The sequence below is a fragment of the Petaurus breviceps genome, unplaced genomic scaffold, assembly GCF_028583685.1.
Source record: "Petaurus breviceps papuanus isolate PSGF00001 unplaced genomic scaffold, PetGlider_PUasm1.0 98, whole genome shotgun sequence".
NCBI lineage: Eukaryota > Metazoa > Chordata > Mammalia > Diprotodontia > Petauridae > Petaurus > Petaurus breviceps.
This window is the reverse complement of record NW_027187460.1, coordinates 18,521,835-18,542,373: the sequence shown is the minus strand read 5'-3', so window position 1 is coordinate 18,542,373 and position 20,539 is coordinate 18,521,835. Positions and strand designations below refer to the sequence as shown.

Here is a 20,539-nt window from a genome sequence, read left to right as displayed (position 1 = left end):
TCTATCTATCTATCTATCTATCTATCTATCTATCTATCTATCTATCTATCTATCTATCTATCATCTATCTATCTCTACCTATTATCTATCATTCACCCACCTATTTATGTACCTATTATCTCTCTATTCAGCTAACTAGTTAATTAGCTATATTTTTGATCTGGACTTGTGATATAATTTGTGTACAAAATTTTCAATAAAGCAACTGTGTCCACTAATACATATTAATTCCACTGATACATATTAACACCTAATCTGTAAAATAAATAAATGACGGAGTTATATGTATCACTGAAACATTTAGTGACTTGACCATGGTCACTTAGTTGGTAGGTAAGGGGCAGCTAGGTGACAGCAGTGGATAGAGCACTGCGTCTGAACTCAGACTGAGTTCAAATATGGCTTCAAACACTTACTAGCTGGGTGACCCTGGGCAAGTCACTTAACCCTGTTTGCCTCAGTTTCCTCATCTGTAAAATGAACTGGAGAAGGAAATGGCAAGCCACTCTAATATCTTTGCCAAGAAAAACTCAAATGGAGTCATGAAGAGTTGGATGTATCTGAAAAACAATGAACAGTAACATGAGAAATAAGGCTAAAACTTAGGTCTTCCTGACTCTGAAGGTTAACCCTCTAGAGACTACTGCATGATGCATCTTACAGATCTATATACATGGAAGTTATCATCCTTATTGCAGGCACACAATATGTGCTGGTTGATTTATTGATCCTAACTCATTTCTACCTCTGTTGACTGTGCCTTTAAGAATTGAACTTGTTAAAATTTCCAGACCATATAACCTACAAGTGAGGCAGTGGATTTACCTTGTACTTTTCCAAATCACCCAGGGCTCAAAAGCTCAAAAATCATGCATCACATAATTAAACTGAAAGCCCTGAATAGCTGTGCTTTCCCTAAACATAAGGTTAATTTCTAGGACAATAACTGAGAGAGGCTGCCATTTATAAACAGATAATGAAATCAGTCAACAGTCATTCGAGATGAAATAAACAGCAAAATGTCAGTGGTCTCAGAAAACTAGAAGGTTTTCCAGGCTAGGAAAGGAATTGTGCTTTTTAAAAAGGAAATTTGCCATAGATGGAGATGTTACTAAGTTTATATTCTTGAGTGAATCATTACTAAGAGAGTGAGCTTACAGAGTGATCAGAATTGATAACTGAATATTTTGCCTAGGGTCAGGGAGGTAAACCTACACAGGATTATCCAGCATCTCCAGCATCCCATTAATTTCATCACCATTCACATAGACTCTATGTTTGAGATCGCATCATCTCTTGGTTAGACTATTGAATGCTAGCTAATGAGATCCCTTTCTTTCAAATGTATCCCATCCTCCTCTCTCCAATCTGTCTTCTGCCTTGCTACCAAACTGCTATTCCTAAAGCATAAATCTAACCTGTTATGCTCCCAATTTTTAAGAAAGGTGAGGCAGGATGGTGTAGTCAATGGATAGAGAGTTAGACTTGGATTTAGAGGGATCTGAGTTCAAATCTTATCTGAGACACTGGCTAACTTTGTGACCTCATGAAAGTTATTTGAGTTTTTCTAGCCTGCACAAAGCCACACTTGTTGAATTCACTTCTGGCAATACCCAAAGTAGTGACGAAATCTCAGAATTTTATTCTGCCCCTAAGCAGCTATTCCAAAACAAAGAGAAATCTAGTATCTATTTGCAGCCCTTTCACGACAGGCTACTGCCCTTCGAAAGGTCACCTAATGGCTTCATAAATCCCATCCTGCTTTACAGATCCAGCATAATTCTGGGTATTTTTAATTCACAGTACTTCTTACGCTCTCCTCTCTCTCCTTTCCTTGACTTCATAGTTGTCTCCCAGTTAGAATAGTTTTTGTTTGTTACTACAAATGTGGGTGTGACTATTTAGGAGAATCTCAGAAGCAGGAATAGACCATTTTGACTGTTTAGACTTTTTAAAAAATATGAACTTAACAACAATTTGTGAACATTGCAACACATTAAGAACAGAAAAGGAGAACTGTGTGTGAAGCCGTGTACTCCCATCACATATGTTTAAAAAGGTATGTATAACAACACAAAAGTGTCACAGGTTAATATACTTAGTATTGGAAGGGACTTTAGAGCCTTCAAATGCAACTTTATCATTGTATTTAAATGTCCCAAAATCTTAAAGCACTTTTCAGTTTTAGTAGTTACTTTGGGGATACAATACACTTATTAGAAACTTAGAAAAAGTTTAAGTGATTTGCCCAGGTTCACATAGGTACCAAGTTTCTGAGGCAGGATGTAAACTCAGGTCTTCCATCCTCTAAGCTTCGGACTCTATCTATTGAACCACATAGTTTATCTGCTTCCTTCTGCCCACTTCAGTGCATTTTTAAAAATGTTTCACTGATGCATTTTGTAAGAACTGGAACAGTATGTGGTTGTTAGTCATATAAAATTGTGCTTCCCCCTCAAAAAAAAATTACCTTGCATTTATTTTGCATACAGTTATTTGTGTGTATTTCATCTCCCGCTATAAAATGCAAGCTTTTTGAGGACAGAAACTATATACTTTTTGTCTTTGTACCTTCATTGACAGTGTCTGGCACATAGTAGGCACAACAAATGCTATTTCATTGCCTCTATGCATTCATAAGTATTTATCAACCTTAATTATACATCTTCAATATCATTGTACCTTTCTATAGAAGTTGGTTTGGGATCATGAAAACAATATTTGATGATGATGATGGTGATCTTCCTTTTTCCTCCCTTCTCCTTTCTTCTTCCATTTCTTTCTCTTCTCCTATTCTTTTTCTTTTTCTTCTCCTTCTCCTCCTCCTCCTTCTCTTCCTGCTCCTCCTGCTTCTCCTTCTTCTTCGAAATATTTCATTTCTGTATTGAACTCTAAGGATAGGCCTTTTGCCTACCTTTCTTCATTTGATTTGCATAATAATCCCCTCAGTTCAAGTGTTACAGCCCTCATTTAGAAATAAGGCAATGGAGACTAGAGAGAGAAGACCTGTGTTGCTAAATTAATGAATTATAAATTGTTACAGAGGACTCTAGCAAACTCTGTCTGTTTTTCATTCATACCTTTTGACAGAGGGCATTCAAAAGTAATGACATGTGAAACTCAATTAATTAGCACTTAATAATCTCCAGTCTCATGTAATTATCAAATGGTTTCACATGGTAATTTTATCTGTCCAACAAGATTTTAATTTTGGTAAGGGAGGGGACGACATCTAACAGTCCTTCAGGATCCTCCACACATCTGACTAGGCTTCAGTTCTTTGGATCCTATGCTTCTGCACCACCTCTCCTCAAACTCTTGGAACCCATGATGTCTTCATCGCTAAATCTAATGGCTTTTTTTTCTAGCCTCTCTCCTTCTTTACTTCTGTGACATTTGACACCAGGGTCTATGATCTCCTTTGGAATCTTCCTTGGTTTCTCAGACACGGTCATTGTTAGGAGCATAGATAGCTACAAAAACGCCAGGAGATGTGATCAATTTCATGCTTTCTTTTCCCCTACAATCTTTTGCATTTCATTATAAAGAAGCCAGCTAGTTTGTGCAGAGGAGAGAATGTCAGGCCTGGAAGCAGGAAAATTTGAGTTCAAATGTGACCTCAGACATTTATCAACTGTGTGACCCTGGGCAAGTCACTTAACTTTTATCTACTTCAGATTTCCCATCTGTAAAATGGGGATATAATAGCACCTACTTCCCAGCTTTGGGGGTTAATATTTGCAAAAGTTCTTAGCACAGGGCTTGGCAATAGTAGGTTCAATATAAATCCTTTTCTTCTTATCATCAAATGGTAGGCACTTAATAAGTGCATATTTCCTTCTCTCCTTTTCTATCCTATAACTGTCAAAAATAGAAGGAGGTACAGTTGTGGCTTGAGGGAGTTATGTATTTGAACCTAGATGCTCTCCTCTTACCATTTTGATACAAAACCACAAAATAATATTGACAATAAGAACGCTTATGATATGTCTGGATAGCACTTTAAGCTTTGCTAAGTTCACTACAGATATTTCCTTGATCCTCCAAAAACAATGGGAAGTAAACAAGATAAGCATAATTATTCCTATTTTATAGATAAAGAAATTAAAGTTCCTGGAGGTTAAGTGGTTGACCCATGCTCACAAAACTGATGTCAGAAGCATTAAAATCTAGTTCTCTCCTCAGATCCAACACTAAGAGCAGACAGGAAACAGAAATAAACCTAGCCACAATCTGTCTCTCTTTGTATATATAGTCATCCCTGACTGGATCCACATTTCCTAATGTAGATTTTCTACAACCACTTATAGAAATAAACAATACAAGGTCATGGACTTGAGGACCATAATACTACTTCTGCCATCCTAGGCAAGCAGCATAAAAGACTCCCTCAACTTTTTAATGATGAATTCAATTTAACTGAAGTGGGATGAAAAACAGTACAGAGTACAAGGGCCTTACAGAGTTAGAGGCGAGATTCTTGGACACGGTCAGCCTGAATTGCTGGATTCCAGGGAGAGGTAGGTTTAGACTGGGAGGAGATCACTTGGAGAATAGTTACAAGGGGAAGGAAGTGGGCCACTTGACATATTCCCATTTATACTAATTATTCTGGCTAATCATGTGCTGACATGGAAACAGTTGTTTCTACATGCTAAAGGAATACAAATGTCCTTAGCATCCTTGGACAAAGCCTTAGTTGCCCCACCCTGGTTATGGAATACTATTGTGCCATAAGAATGATGAGCAGGTTGATTTTTGGAAAAGCATGGTAGGACTCGCATGAAATAATGGAGAGTGAAATAAGCAGAACCAAGAGAATGTTGTATACAGCAACAGCAATATTGTTATTGTATTACAAATACTCAAATCAACTACAAAGGACCTATGAAGAAGGAAGATGCTATCTACCTCTAGAGAAAGAACTGATAAATAGAAATGTGGATAGTATAGTTTATATATATATATATGTATATGCACAATTCTATTTATCAGTTCTCTCTACATATCAGTTCTCTATATAGATTAGTTCTATATATATGATATGTATATCTCAGTTATATATATACATGATATATATATATTAGTTCTATATATACATGATATATAACAGTTCTATACACACACACATATATACACCTATGTGTGTGTGTGTTTATACATATTTCTATGTCAAATGGTGGCCTCTACTGAGGAGTGAAGAGGAAAGGAGACAGTTTGGAACTTAAAATGTAGCAAGTTTTTTGTTAATTAAATAAATAATTTTATTATTTTAAAAAGTTGGAAGGTATTCCAGCAGTATCTGGATTACAAATCCCTCTATAACCTTAACTTTGAGTCTGCCAGTCAAGGGAAACATTATCTCATGAACAAAGAATCTGGCCATGGAGAGATTACTTTGCTCTGTGGAGAGATCACTGAAAGGTCAAAACAGCTAAAAGTGATGGCTGAGCCTTTAACCTGACCTGTTCCTTAGCCACGGTCATTCTTTCCAATCTCCTCACCCTGGTTTTATTCTAAAGGCCAAAATTCATCTCAGAGATTATATAAGAGGATTTCCAAGGATTCATCCTGTCTGATTGGAGCCTTATAACTATTGGCATACACACTCAGGATCTTTGTCCACTGCAAATTATAGTTAGCACTAAACAGCTCAGGAAGAGGGAAGCATTAGCCATTGGATAAGATGCTGTTATTTACACAGGAAGAGAAAACAAGCAAAGGCTCTGGCCAGCCCAAGCTTGGGTAATGTTTACAGATGGTGGATGTTCCAGCTTTAGCTAAGTCCTCTGGATGTGCCTTGTTCCTGCAAACTCCAGCTTTTGAAATAGTTTCATTCACCTGGGCTTTCTTGAGTTAGAGACAGGGGTAGAGTGGGGTTCATATTGTTCTGTTTTCTCAGTGAGTGAATTTTCTCAGAATCCCAGACCTGGAAGATGATCTCAGAGGGTCAATATGTCAAGTAGGAGATAGAGCACTGGACCTGGAGTCAAGTAGATCTGCGTTCAAAGCTAGCCTCAGAAACTTAATAGCTTTGTGACCTTGGGAAAGTCACTTAACATCTGTCTGCCTTGGTTTCCTCATCTTTAAAATGTGGATAATGACACTAGTCTCTCAGAGTTGTGATGATCAAATGCAATAATATTTGTAAAGCGCAGAGCTTAAAGCACTATGAAAAGGATCATATAAATTATTAGTAATAGCAGTATAACCTATGCTTGACTAAGAATTCCCTTTATAGCATTCAAGACAAGTACAACAGAAAGATTGTGTTTGTCCTTCATTCTCGAAGAGGACCATGGCATCGGGGAGATGATGACATGACTTGCAGTTGACTTTTATTTGAGTAAGGGAGGGCTGTGCAAAGTCACCAGCTTCATTTCTCCTCCAGGACCATCTGGGTCCAGTGGCCAGATATTCATCAGGATGACTGGAGATGTCCCAGGATGCAATGGGAGACCCTGACCCTTTTAGGTTAAGCCCTGGATATGAAACCAAGGAGCCTGGGTTTGAGGACCTGGCTCTGACACTTAATCTGGCCGTGATTTTGGACAATTCATTCTGTTAAAAGTGGAAATAATATGTTCAAATTGTGGCTCTGCTCCCTATATGACCTTAGTTAAGTCACTTCCCTTCTCAAAGCCTCAGTTTCCCCATCTGTAAAATGAGAAGATTAGACTAGATGGCTCCTAATGTCCCTTATAGTTTTCTAGGTTCAGGAAGCTTTGATACAACCCTTACTTGGTGCACTCCAGTGATAAGGAGCTTACTACTTCTAAGGCAAATCATGTTACATTTGGTCTACTCTAATTGTTAAAATGTTGCAGTAGAGTGTTGGACTTGGAGTGAGGAAGACCCGAGTTCAAATCCTGCCTCAGATACCTTCTAGTTTTATGACTCTGAACAAGTTAATTTCTGTCTGCCTCAGTTTCCTCATCTATTAAATGGGGATAATAATAGCACCTACCTCCAAGGGTTGTTGTAAGGATAAAATGAAATAAGCTTTCTAAAGTGCTTTGTAAACCTTAAAGTACTATATAAATGCTAGTTATTTTCTTAAATGAAGCCTAGCTTTTCTTCTGTTGCCAACTTCTACCTTTTCTCCCCTAACCTCCTAAATCTGCTCTCTAGGGACAAGAAGAACATGCCAAACCCCCTCCCACACAACAGCTGCTCTAATATAGTTCCCGGTCTCCTCCCCCTAAATCTTCCTTCACTCCCCTTCAACCTAAATATGTTTTACTACTTCAACTAGTCAGCTTAGCCCTCCTTGTCCTCAGTTTTCTCATCTGTAAAATTGGGCAGTTGGTGGTTACTAAGGGTCCATTTATCTATGACAAATGATGATATGATAATATGATGATTCTATGAATTCCTTAGACATCTTGGTCTCTAGTCCTCTTTCCTTCTAGGTTGCTCTCCTTTGGATGCCCTCCAGCTTGGTAAAGTCCTTCCTAAACAGACACAGGAAGAGTTGGCCACAGGGAGATAATAGCTGTCAGTCAGTGAATAAATAATTATTAAGCATCTACAATGTGCTTAGAGAGAGATGAAGCGGGGAACATTCCAGATAGGAGGGGCCATGAAGAGTTACAGACTACAACACTAGAGGAGATATTACCTTGCATGAAATAATAAATGCTTGAAGATGATAATTGATATCTATATGGTGATTGTCATTCACATAATGCTTCTTTCCTTTCCCAGTCTCCCCTACCCCCCCTTAACCTAGCTCCTTTCCCCTAAGATTACTTCTCACTACACTGTCTATATTTTAAGCATACAGTTGCTTGCATGGCATCCCCCCTCCATTATTAGAATGTGAACCTCTTGACAGCAGGGATTTTGTCTTCCTTTGTACCCCCGGCATTTAGCACAGTGCCTGGTACCACAGGAAGCGCTGTAGGAAGTGGACTGACTAATGAATTACTTTTTAGACACTAACCCATTTGATTCTCACACCAACCCTGCCTAAGTTAATCAAGTATCATTACCATTGTTCCAGGTGAGTTTTTAAACTGATTAATTGAGCTGGTCTAATTGACACCAACTCCATTTGGGGAAGTGAGCACCATGGCTGGTTGAAGATACCTTTACCTGCTTTGATCACCTTCAAGAAATATTTATTTGCTACCACTTCTAGGGCTGTATATTAAAAAAGATCATAAAAATGGGAAAGGGATTCACATGTACAAAAATATTTACAGAAGCTCTTTTTTTGGTAACCAAGAATTGGAAATTGAGGGGATACCCATCAATTGGGGAATGACTGAGCAAACTGTGGTATATGAATGTAATAGAATACTACTGTGCTATGAGAAATGATGAATAAGTGGACTTTGGAAAAACCTGGAAGGACTTATATGAACTGATGTTGAGTGAAGTGAGCAGAACCAGGAGACTATTGTACAAAGTAACAGCCACATTGTACGATGACTGACTGATAGATTTAGCCCTTCTCAGCAATGCAAGGACCTAAAACAATTCCAAAGGACTTGTGATGGAAAATACCATCCACATCCAGAGAAAGAACTATAGAGTCAGAATGAGAGCAAAACAGACTATTTTCTTTTTTACATTTTGCTTTTTTCTTTCTCATGGTTCCTCCTATTCATTCAAATTCTTCTATACAATATGACTAATGTGAAGATATGTTTAGTAGGGATATATATATGTAAAGCCTATATAAGATTGTATACCATGTTGGGGAGAGGAAAGGAGAGGTAGGAAGAGAAAATGTAGAACTTATGAAACTGAATGTTGAAAACTAAAAATCAATAAATTAACTAAGATTTGCAAAAGGTCACTTCCTTCTGTGAGCAATTATTGCTTATTTTTCCAGTGTGTATTATTGTGATTGGTTCTTCCCTTCAAAGTACATGTTCTACATTGTACACAGTAACAGCAACATTGTGTGATGATCAACTTTGATATCTCTTTTCAGCAATACAATGATCTAAGACAATTCCAAGGGACTCATGATGCTATCCACATCCTGAGAAAGAACTATGGAGTCTGAATGCAGATTGGAGTATACCATTTTCTCACTCTATTTTCTTTCTACTGGTTTTTTCCTTTTGTTCTGACTCTTCTTTCACAGCATGAATAATGTGGAAATAAGTTTAATATGATTGTACATGTACAGCCTATATCAGATTGCTTGCCATCTTGGGGAGGGGGAAAGGAGGGAAGGATAAAAAAATTTGGAACTCAAAATCTTATAAAAGTGAACACTGAAAACTATCTTTACATGTAATTAGAAAAAATGAAATACAATTAAGTAGAAAAAATAAAAAAATTAAGAAAGTAAAGTCTTTAAAAAGTACACATTCTAGTATAAACCATATACTTTCAAGGATTCTGCTGTATTTTTCTATTTTTTATTGTAATAATATAGATATATACATACACATACACACATATATCTCTATCTATCTATCTATCTATCTATCTATCTATCTATCTATCTATCTATCTATCTATCCATATATTTAAAATAAAAAGGTAGGGATTGAGGGAGGGAGCACTCACTTATGATTCCCATTTTATAGATGGGGCCCAGACAGGCAAAGAAGGAATGGCATTTCCCAGATAATTCAAACCCACACCTCTGACTCCAAATCCAGTTCCATGAAAGGACCCAAAAGACTGACATCTGGAGGAAAAAAAAGGTGGTGAACACTAGCTCATCTGCAGATTAGATCACCAAACTCTAGAGGCCTAGCAATAGCTAGCAGCAAGAGGATTGAATGAGGAGCTGGAGACCATCTCAAATTCGGGATCCTCCACTTGCTGTTTCTGTGACCTTGGACTTAAGGCATTTAACCTATTTGGTCCTAATTTTTCTCCTCTGTAAAATGAAAGAGGTAGACTAGATGTCCTTAAAGGTCCCTCCAAGGTCTCAATGCCCAGATCCAGATCCATATGGAGACACACACAGGCCAGACCATTAACTCCAACAGGGACTTCTGGGAAAGAGGATATATAAACCACACTTTAATTGAATACTTTAGCTTAGTGAACTCAACCAAATTATAACTGGAAAATGGGCAGGGGAAAACTGCCTGTGTCTCCAAATAAAGGCTTAGAACAGACCTGGTTTATGAGTCTCCATGTGACCAATTAAGAAGAGGCATTGCTTGCGGTGTCTGCACCCAGTTGGGGATGGTGTGACTGAAACTATGATGAGCCTAGGCTCCAGTGTGTATTCCGGTGACAAGCAGCTGCAGCTTGCAATATTGAAGAACTTATTAAATTGGCCCATAGTTAGCCCAACCTTCTCCCCTTCAATTAAGTTATTTACCTAGGACTCTCCATGTATTCAGCAGCCTCCCTACTCTGGATTTTTGACCTATAGATCATAAGGCCTGGCTGGGATTCAGTTCAATAACCCTTTATTATGCACCTACCATGTACCAGGCACTGTGCTAAACTCTGGGGCACTGTGTTAAGCACTAGATTTTGAGGCATCACCTGCCTCTAGGAATAGATAATCTCTCACAGTGTTTTCTGAAGATGATTTAGCAGGTATATATTGAGGTCTACATATTAAGCATTTGGGAGGATGCAAAGAATGAGAGCTGGTCTTCACCATCCCTGGGAAAGGTGTGTGTTTGTGTGTGTGTGTGCATGTGCCTATAAATTATAGGCAAAGTCATGAGTAGAATTCAGCTCTCCTGAGTCGCCATCATTTCTTTGATCTCATAGCAATTTATAGTCCCCTTATGCCTCTATCATGTTTTATTTGATAGAAATTTAATTCAGCAACAATGTGGCACACAAGATAGAAGTTGAGACCTGAAGTCAAGACATGGATCCAAAATCCCCACTTACTATCTCTGTGACAATCAATCATTCTACTCCTCTGAGCCTCACTTCTCATCTGTAAAATAGGAATAAATAATACCTGCACTATCTACCTCACCTGCTGTGGGTAAAGTGCTTTGTGAATTTCAGATTGCAATATAAGCATGAAACATTACGAGGATGTGGGGGAGAGGGGACTTAAACTGATACCTGTGGATCCCAGATCAAGGACCTCAGCATTTGCCATAAGGCATCCTGCTGAACCTGTGTGTGCTTCCATTAAAGGAGGAGGCATGGTTCAGTGGAAAGAGAGCATTGGAACAGAATGAGAGGCTTTGAGATTGAGCCCTCGCTAAGCTGTTTTATTACCTGTGTGACTTTGGGCAAAGTCACTAAATCTGTCTGGGCCTCAGTCTCATCATATATAAAAATGACTGGGTTGAATTAGATGATCCCTGAGGTACCTTTTGGTTCTCAATCTATGCTGCTATGATCAAATGCAGCTTTATTAATTGAAAGATATTCCATAGTAAGGCATTAGAAATGATTAATATGGTGTGGATTTGTTTATCAGATTAGGGCTTGGAAAGAAAAGGAGAGAGCTCTGAAGAGTTGTGGAACAGGAAGGTGATCAATAAATATTTATTAAGCACCTACTATGTGCCAAGTAGTGCTCAAAATACTAGGGATACAAAGAAAGGTAAAGGACAGCCCCAGATAGAGTAGCTCACAGGATAAAGGAGGAGATGGTATGCAAATACCTGTACAAAAACAGGCTCTGAAGAAGATATGGGAGAGGTGTAAGGGAGCTGATGCCAGGACTCAAATGGAGAGTACAGAAGGTTGTGGAAGCGTCTGGGAGAGGGGTCTGGGAACCTAAGGGATGAAACTGCTGAAAAACAGATGGGAAAAGGAATGTTCCACAGAGAGGCAGCCTGGCATGGTGGAAGGAGAAGGACTTGGTGTTGGAAACCTAAGCTGGTGTGCCAACCATTTACCTAAACTGCGGCTGTGAACAAGAACCCTCAATTTTCTTGGTCTCAGCTTCCTCATCTGTTAAAAAAAAAAGGAGGAAAAAAAGTTATTTGGCTCATAGGTGAGTAGGAGGAAGCATGACTGGATTACATTAATCTTAAATATACTTTGTCTGGTGCTGATTAGTTGCGTGTCAGTCAGTCAATAAACATTTATAAAGAGCTTTCTATGTACTAAAGGCTGAGGAATTAAAAGATAGTCTCTTGTCCTTGAGAAGCTCACAATTTAGACCTCCAGTATTTTTTATTCTATTTTCTTTGTATTGGTTTTCTGACCTTGTTCCATGCAGATCTCCCTATATTACTCACTCCTGCTTTCGGATGAGTTTGCTCTCAGATCCATTGTAGGATTTCCTAACTAACTATCTGAATTGTCTGTAATGGAAAGTTTTGAACCAGAGCACCTGGGTTCAAATAATGGCTAGTTTAAATACTAGCTATGTAACTTTGGCTAAGTTCATTATTGTTGATTTCAGTTCCCTTATCCATCAAATGAGGGGATAAGGTAAGTTGATCTTGAAAATCCCTCCCAGCATTAATTTATGTGACAATACTTAACCCAGCAGGCCATGCTGACTTCTAGCTCTTACCTCAGTCTAGCTGTTTGGTTTACTCATCTTTACTTATCTCAGCTTGGACCAACTTCCCAACTTCCTCCCCCAATCACTCCTCTGACTTAATGCTCCTGCAGATCTCTTACTTTCTGCTTTTTAGCAGACCCTGGCTCCTGTCCCTCTGACAAGAATAAAAATCTCCCAAGACTTACCAAACATGGAAACTTCTACCTAGAAAATCATGAGCAAACAAATGATACTACATGAATATAACTGAAAAGAATCTTCAGATCAGGAGTTCTTAATTTTGTATCCTACACTCCTGGTTTATTGCTTACATTCATAATTGGAGGAAATGCTAAATTTCAGTTAGAGTTCAGTGTAACAAGAGTATTTTTCTTTCTTGATCCAAGTTTACAGACCCCTTAAAATCCTGGGCAATGTTTTTATCTTGCTGACAACTAAGAATAAGTACTCTCCTGTCCCCAGCTCCAGTGGACTTTCCATTATACAACTGTTCCACTCCTATTGGAAGAATCACACTAGAGTTTCTAAGTATTCCATGGAAGATAGTGGCAAGAAAGGACAGAAAGGATGCTGGTAGGCTTGGGTGTTTCCCTGCTAAATGTACAAACATGGGTAATGAATAAAGAGATTGAATTCAAGGAGATGAGTGTGATCTCATAGAAATTACTAAGATTTAGTAGGATGTGACCCAAGATTCCACTAGAATAGTCCAATTTGTTCAAATGAAAGAGTACTCAATGGACAATGTGTTAGGGTAGCATTATATAGTAAGAGGATGGTCTCAGAAATAATGCAAACCTTCAAAGACAGCATGGAGGAGGATGTTTGGGCAGGAAAAAAAGGAGAATAAAAAGAGAAAATATTGTACTGAATGGATAATAAAGCTCATTTCTCTCCTTCGAAAATCTCCTCTTTGTGTATTGGAAAAGAACTGGAAACTAAGGGGATGCCCCTTATTTGAAGGATGGCAGAACAAATTATGGTATATAAATGCAATAGAATGCTACTTTGCCATAAGAAATGATAAAAGGGATGAGTTCAGAAAAACGTGGCAAGACAAACATGAACTGATGCAGAGTGAAGGTAGCAGACCAGAAGAACAATTTATAATAACAACAAAATTGCAAAAAAATCAGAACAATGAAATTGCAAAAAATTAAAATAACAACAAAATGACAAAAACAAACAACTTTGAAAGACCTAAGAATTCTGATTAGTATAAAGACTGACCATGATTCTAGAGGACTAATGCAGAAGCATAAAATGTACTTCTTAATACAGCGATACTAGAGTAAATATACAAGGTGAGACACACATTTTGGATATGGGCAATAAAGGGATTTATTTCGTTTGACCCATGTACATTTGTTTCAAGGGTTTTGTTTTTGTTATTCTTTGTGTTTTTGTGGGAGGAGGAAGAGTAAGGGAAAATAGAAGGGAAAAAAATAAATGCTCAATAATTAAAATAAATAAATTTAGAGAAAAAAATTCCTAGACCAACCAATATAAATCACTACCTGGGGCCCCCAGTGGGGTATCAAGAGTTAGGGAGGAGGGAAAATAAATGCCTGCTAACTGAAAAAAAAATTAAGTGATGAAATTCACCAGAGCAACTGAATTTGGAGTTAAGATATCTGAGTTAATCCCAGCCTTGATACTTGCCTGCTCTATGACTGCAGTTAAGTCTCTCTACTCATATGTCTCAATTTTCTCATCTCTAGAATGGGGATAATATTTGTACTTCTTACCTCAAAGATTTATAGTTAAAAAATGTTTTGTAAACCTCAAGACACTCTGTGAATGTGAGTTAATATAATTTATAAGTTGTTTCTCAAGCCACAGTTAGTTAGTGGCTGGCCGTCTTGTGTGAGAACAATCTGGAATCATTTTCTATTCATTGCCCCTGTCCTACTTTGTATTTTCCTTTAAAGGAAAAAGGAAGAAAGGAAGAAAGAAAGATTCAGGGCAGAGTGTTCCCTGGCCTAGATCTCCCTGTTTCTAGACTCTTGATATGACCTATGTCCTTAAATACTCCTCTCTGAAGCAGTCAGTATCCTCACACAAACAGAGATGAGTTGGTTTTTGTCAAGAAATCTATTTTTCCTGCTCCCCAGGATCCATAGCCCCAGGTGTCACTGGAAGAGTGAGAGAAAACATACTTACAACAAAGAAAAGAAAATACCCGTTTATGTAATGCACACTCACTGGGTAGTCTGAGATGAGCTCCTCGGCTGGATTTTAGAAAGGCACAGATAGAACACATCTGGAGAAATGTGTCCATTTTTCCAGTGTCCTCTTTTTTTCCCTTCTACTCCACACCTTTCTTCCATTTGTTCCTCTTAATATACTACTAATTCTTCAAGGTTCAGCTCCAACATCTACCCCAGGAAGCCTTGATGGATCATGCCCTCCTCTTTGTCCCCACTAGAAATGGTCATTTCCTTAGCTGATAATATATCACTTTATACTTCTCTTTATATTGATATAAACCAACAAAGTATGGAAAATAAAATGTCAGGGATCTATATTCCTATTTGTATTAGTTTATCTCTATCTGTATGTATGTATGTGTCTATACCTATAAATCTGTCTATATATCTATCTATTTTTACTCAATTATCCCCAACAATAAATTTAGCTTCTGGAAGGCAAGGACTATGTCTTATTAATCTTTGCATTTTGCCCTTAGGACTCAGTACAATGTATGAAAACTACTTGTCTGGTTATGACCTAGACTCTTAAGGAAGATGATGCCTTACCTTAGGGCACCAGAGGCCTTAAAGAGGACAAGACCAGGATTTGGGAGGAAAGAAAGTGGGTACCTTGGACATAACTGGTCAGAATAAACAGGATTGGCTCTGTGTTTGGGGGAATCCTGCACAACCCAGACTGAATCCAAAGGAGAGGCATAGTTCAATAGCTGTTGTTGAGAATAACCTCAGGTGTCCCTGTTTGTATTATCAGCAGAAAAGGGTGGGAGGACTAGAGCTGAGGCAAAAATTAGGACTTGGAGGGCACTTATCCAATCCCTTCTTGTCCTTGCTAATGCCTCCCTTTCCCAGTTGTCCTTGATCACAAAATCATAAAACCTATGACCCAAGAGGGTCCTCAGGAGTAGGAGGAAGCATGGGGGATGGGGGGAGCTATCAACTAACTTAATAATTAGAGGTCCTGGGTTCAAATATTAGTTCTGACACTTATTACTTGTTTGTCTTAGGGTAGATAATTTCATTTTTGAAGCCTTAGTTGCCTCCTCTGTAAAAGGATGGAATCAGTTGACCCCAAGTTTCCTTCAAATTCTGAATATTTCCACGGTCAATGTTTACCATATAAACCACAGTAGTTTACTAGTGGTTGCCGTGACAACTGTTATCTGTGAGAATAAAAAAAAAATGAAAAGGTCCTCATCATTCAACACAAATCAACAGCTATTTATTAAACATCTACTGTCTATCGGACATTGTGAGGAGGACTGGGATATAGGAATAAAAAAAAAATAAATAGTTCCTGCCTCGAGGAACAATCAATCCTATTATGAGTTACAAATAGGGAAACTGAGGCACTAAGAAATTAAATTAAATGGACAAGTACTGTGACCTAGTGATTGAGTCCAAGATAAAACCTAGATTTCTTGACCTCCAAGGCAGTGTTTATCTCACTGCCCCACATGGACTCTCATAACTAGATTGCATGTGTAGAAAAACTTTTGGAAACGGAAGAGGGCAAGCAATTACCACTGGGCACCCCTAAAGTACAATGATCCAAAAGAATATAAACTTTTTGAGGGCAAATATAAGTTTATTTCTGCCTTTGTATCTGTAGTCCTAAGCACAGTACCTGGCACACAGTATTATTATGATAACTATGAGATTAAAATATCATGTCATTATCCCAAATAAGAAAACGAAGTCTCAGGGTGGCTAAGTGGCACAGTGAATAGAGCACCAGGCCTGGAGTCAGGGGGACCTGAGTTCAAATCTGACCTCAGATACTTAACACAAAAACTAGTCATGTGACCTTGGGCAAGTCACTTAACCCCAATTGCCCTACCTTTCCCCCTCCAAAAAGCAAAAAAAAAAAAAAAAAAAAAAAAAAGCAAAACAAACGAACAAACAAAAAAAAAAAACTAAAGTGTCTGAAAGGTTAAATTCCTTGCTCTTGAGCACATAAAGACTATGTGACAGAGGAAAGATTGAAACCCATATGACAACTTCATGTCCAATGTCCTATCTATTAAATTGAGCCCTCATAACAATGAACCCTTAAGAAATGATGGCTGAATTAATTGACTTTAAGAAAGACATTGATAAGTCAGTCAGAAGAATTTATTCAGCATTTTCTTTGTGCCAAACACTAAGCTAAGTGCTGGACATATGAAGGAAAGAACAGCTCCTGCCTTCAAGGAGCTTGCAGTCTAATGGGGAGAGGCAATATAAATAGTTAAGTGCACATAGGCTACGTATGGCATACATGAAAGGCACCCAGGAAGTGAGGGACAGAGGGGAACAAAGGGACACCTGACAAAGGCTTCTTGGCAGGAGGTGAGATTGGAGCTGACCTTGGAAGTCAGTCAGGGAAGCTCAGAGGCAGATGTGAGGAAGGAGCAGATTCCAGGCAGGGGGCTATCCAGGGAATAGCTGGGCTAAGGTAGAATGTGTCAAGAAAAGATCAATCAGGATAATGGGGAAATTGAGGAAGAGTTGATTTTGCAGGGGGAGAGACACAACTTGTCATAGTAGATGGGATGCTAGACTTGGAGTCAGAAAAACCTCAAGTCTACATGTCATCTCATTACCATCTCTATCACCCTGAACAAGTCACTTAACATCTGTCTGCCTCCGTTTCTTCACCTGTAAAACGAGAAGGTTGAACTCAGTGCTCTCTAACTTCCCTCCTACCCCTAAATCTAGGACCCTAAAACTCTATGAATTCTGGATACTTAACCTGAAGATGAGAAGAATGTGGGTAAACATAATACTCATTTTCAAATATTTGAAGGTATGTCTACCTGTTGGATGTTGGGCAAGTCTAGGTCACTTAGCTTCCCTGGGCCTGGGTTTCCACATCTTTAAAATGAAAAGGTTGGAATAGATCTCTGATGTATTTTCCAGTGGAACAATTCTATGATCCTATGTGGATTAATTTCTTTAATAATTCATGCCGGATAAGAGGATTTACAATCTAGAAGGAACCCAAGAGATCATTTAGGACAGTAGTTCTCAAAATATGATCTGTAGATGCCTCGAGGTTCTCAAAACCCATTCAGGGGGTATGTAGGATCAAAATAATTTTTATATAATAAAAAGATATTGTTTTCCTATTAAAGTGCACCTTCCTTTTCCAACTATATATCTGTATGAGGTCATATTTTCTTCATATAATCAAAACAATATGACAGATTAAATGCAGAAGCCGATAAGATAGTCTAGTTCTATTAAGCTAGATATTATAGAAATTTGCAAAATATATTTATATATATATAAAACAATGCCACTTAATTTTTTTGTTTTAGAAAATATATTGATTTCATTTTTATAAAAACATATATTTTGACACATAATTGGTTTGTTTTTAAAATGAATTAAGTATCTTAAAAGTTATCAGTTTTGATTTTTAATACAGTTAATATTTATAGATATAAGCCACATATACAAAACCCTTTGGGGATGTACTCAATAAAAATTTATTTTTGGAGGGGGAAAGGCACTTGGGATTAAGTGACTTGAACAAGGTCACACAGTAAGTGTCAAGTATGTGAGGCCAAATTTGAACTCAGGTCCTCCTGAATCCAGGGCCAGTGCTCTATTCATTGTGCCACCTAGCTGCCCCAATAAATTTTTAATAATACAAAGGGGTCCAGAGACCCAAATACTTCAGAATCACTAAGGTAGTGCCACCTTCTTGTTTTACAGGGGAACAAAGGGATGACTATTGTTTCATAATACTTAGGTTGGCACTGATAGAACCTAGGTCTTTTCATTCCAACCCTAGTACTTTTCCTCCTAACTCAGAGATTAGACTTGCTGATTTTTTGCTGCCATTCAAGCAGGAAGAACAATTATCAATGGGCGGAAATTAAAGAGAGGCAAATTTCATTTCAATATAAGTAATGATGATGAAAACAACAGGTCACATTTATATGTTGTTATAGTTTATTAAGTATTTCCTTCACAACAACCCTGGTGCAAATATTATTATTTCCATTTTCCAGATAAAGCAGCTAAAGCTCAGAATGCTAATAACTGGGTCATAACTGTGTAAGGGTTATGGGATTTAAAGATCTTCCATGCCCCGTTGGACTTGCTGACGTAGCAGGAAGGGGCGGAGCAAGAGGAAGCGGAAGCCAAGCTAGCGTTCTTTCGGTGGCTGGCGGTGGTGGTGACGGCGGCAGCAGCAGAGGCAGTGGCAGCGCGAAGCCCTTTTTGAGTTAGAACTGCTAAGGACTTTCTGCTAAGGACTCCTGCTGAGGACTGCCAGGGGCCGGAGCTGCTGGGAGTGCGCTTCCAGGACGCTGGGTGGTTGCTGTGCGTGGGGAGAGGAGGACCTTTGCCTGAGGTAGCCTGTTCTGTTTTAAAGGCTTGAAAATGTGGGTGCTTTCTACTTTATCTACCTGTGCCAATGTCATAACTACTCTGATGGCTTTCACTTTCTGGTTTTGGGACTCAGTCTTTTGGTATCTTAATAAATTTTCTAGTTTATTTCCTCATATGGCAAACATGACGTATTTTCTAATGGATAATTATATCAGCATATTGGTAATCTCTATAGGCATTGTGAATATGGCATTGCTGATACAAACTGATAGACCCAGGACTCAAGCTCAGTTCTTTTCAATTAACGTTCAGGGCACTTGCCAATACAATTTGAGTTGTCTAACAAGGAAACGGGTTTCCTCATATGATAGCGATTTTCCTGGAACTGACACTATTCAAGCAATGACTTGAACATCTTTTGAGAACCATTATCATAGTTTATATCATAAACCATATATCATTTATATAGTGCTTTAAGGTTTGCAAAATAATCATCATATGTTAAGCTCATTTTATCTTCACAACAACCCTGGGAGGCAGGTGCTATTAATGTTACCTTTTTACAGATGAGGAAACTGAGATTGAAAGGGGTTAAATGATTTGAACTGGATCACACTGCTAACAAGTATTTGAGGGAGGATTCAAACTCAGGTCTTCCTGACTCCAGGTCCTACGCTCTAACCATTGTGCTACATTTGTCATTGTTTAGTCCATTTTTCAGTTATATCCAACTTTTTGTGTCCTCTTTTGGAATGTCCTTGGCAAAGATACTGAAGTGGTTTGCCATTTCCTTCTCCAGCTCAATTTAAAGATGAGGAAACTAAGGCAAACAGGGTTAAGTGACTTGTCCAGGGTCACACAACTAGTAAGTGTCTGAGGCCAGATCAGAACTTAAGAAGATGAGTCTTCCTGACTCCAGGCCCTGACTCTATCCACTATGCTCCATAGATGTCTATGTATTGCATTACATAGCTGCCTATAAAGGGATTCCTTCACTACATTAGTGGTTAGACTAGATGTTCTCTAAAATTGCTTCCAACTCATAAGAAATTCAGTGAGTTGCCAGTGAGGCAGCTGAAGGACAGAAATGGGAAAGTGACTGGCTCAAGGTCAGACAGGTGGAAGCTGAAGTGAAATCTTCTGATTAAAAAATCCTACTCTCTTTTCATCATCTGATTCTGTGTTTTTTTGTGACCCTGACGAAAAGAAAAAAAAAACCTGTTCTGGAGAGGCTGAGCTAATGTCAAGCTGTCCAGTTTCAGGCTTCAGAGAGCTGGAGAAGGATGAAACTGACACATGGTCCTTTCTCCCAGAGTCCCTACAATATTGCTTGGTTAGCTTTCAGTGCCCGATGAAACTGTGTCTGCTCACCCACAAACCATGAAGCGTGGGCCACTCGTGGAGGGAGAGTGCTGACTCGAGATGGATATGAAGTCTGAGTAATCACGATAAAGGCTACCCTTGCAGAATCAGCTAAGGGCAAGAGAAAAGCCCAATCCATCTTCTCTGTTGGCCAGGCAGTAAAAGATTATTGTAGGAATTAGACTCTCCTGTGCTTTGCCCAGGCTGACTGGGCATTCAGAGA

The 20,539-nt window shown here is 38.5% G+C and overlaps 1 protein-coding gene across 1 annotated transcript in view; it reads right to left on the bottom strand.

Annotated features, from left to right (window-relative positions):
• The window catches only part of KCNQ3 (potassium voltage-gated channel subfamily Q member 3), a 479,966-nt gene that overhangs the window by 245,728 nt on the left and 213,699 nt on the right, over positions 1-20,539 (bottom strand).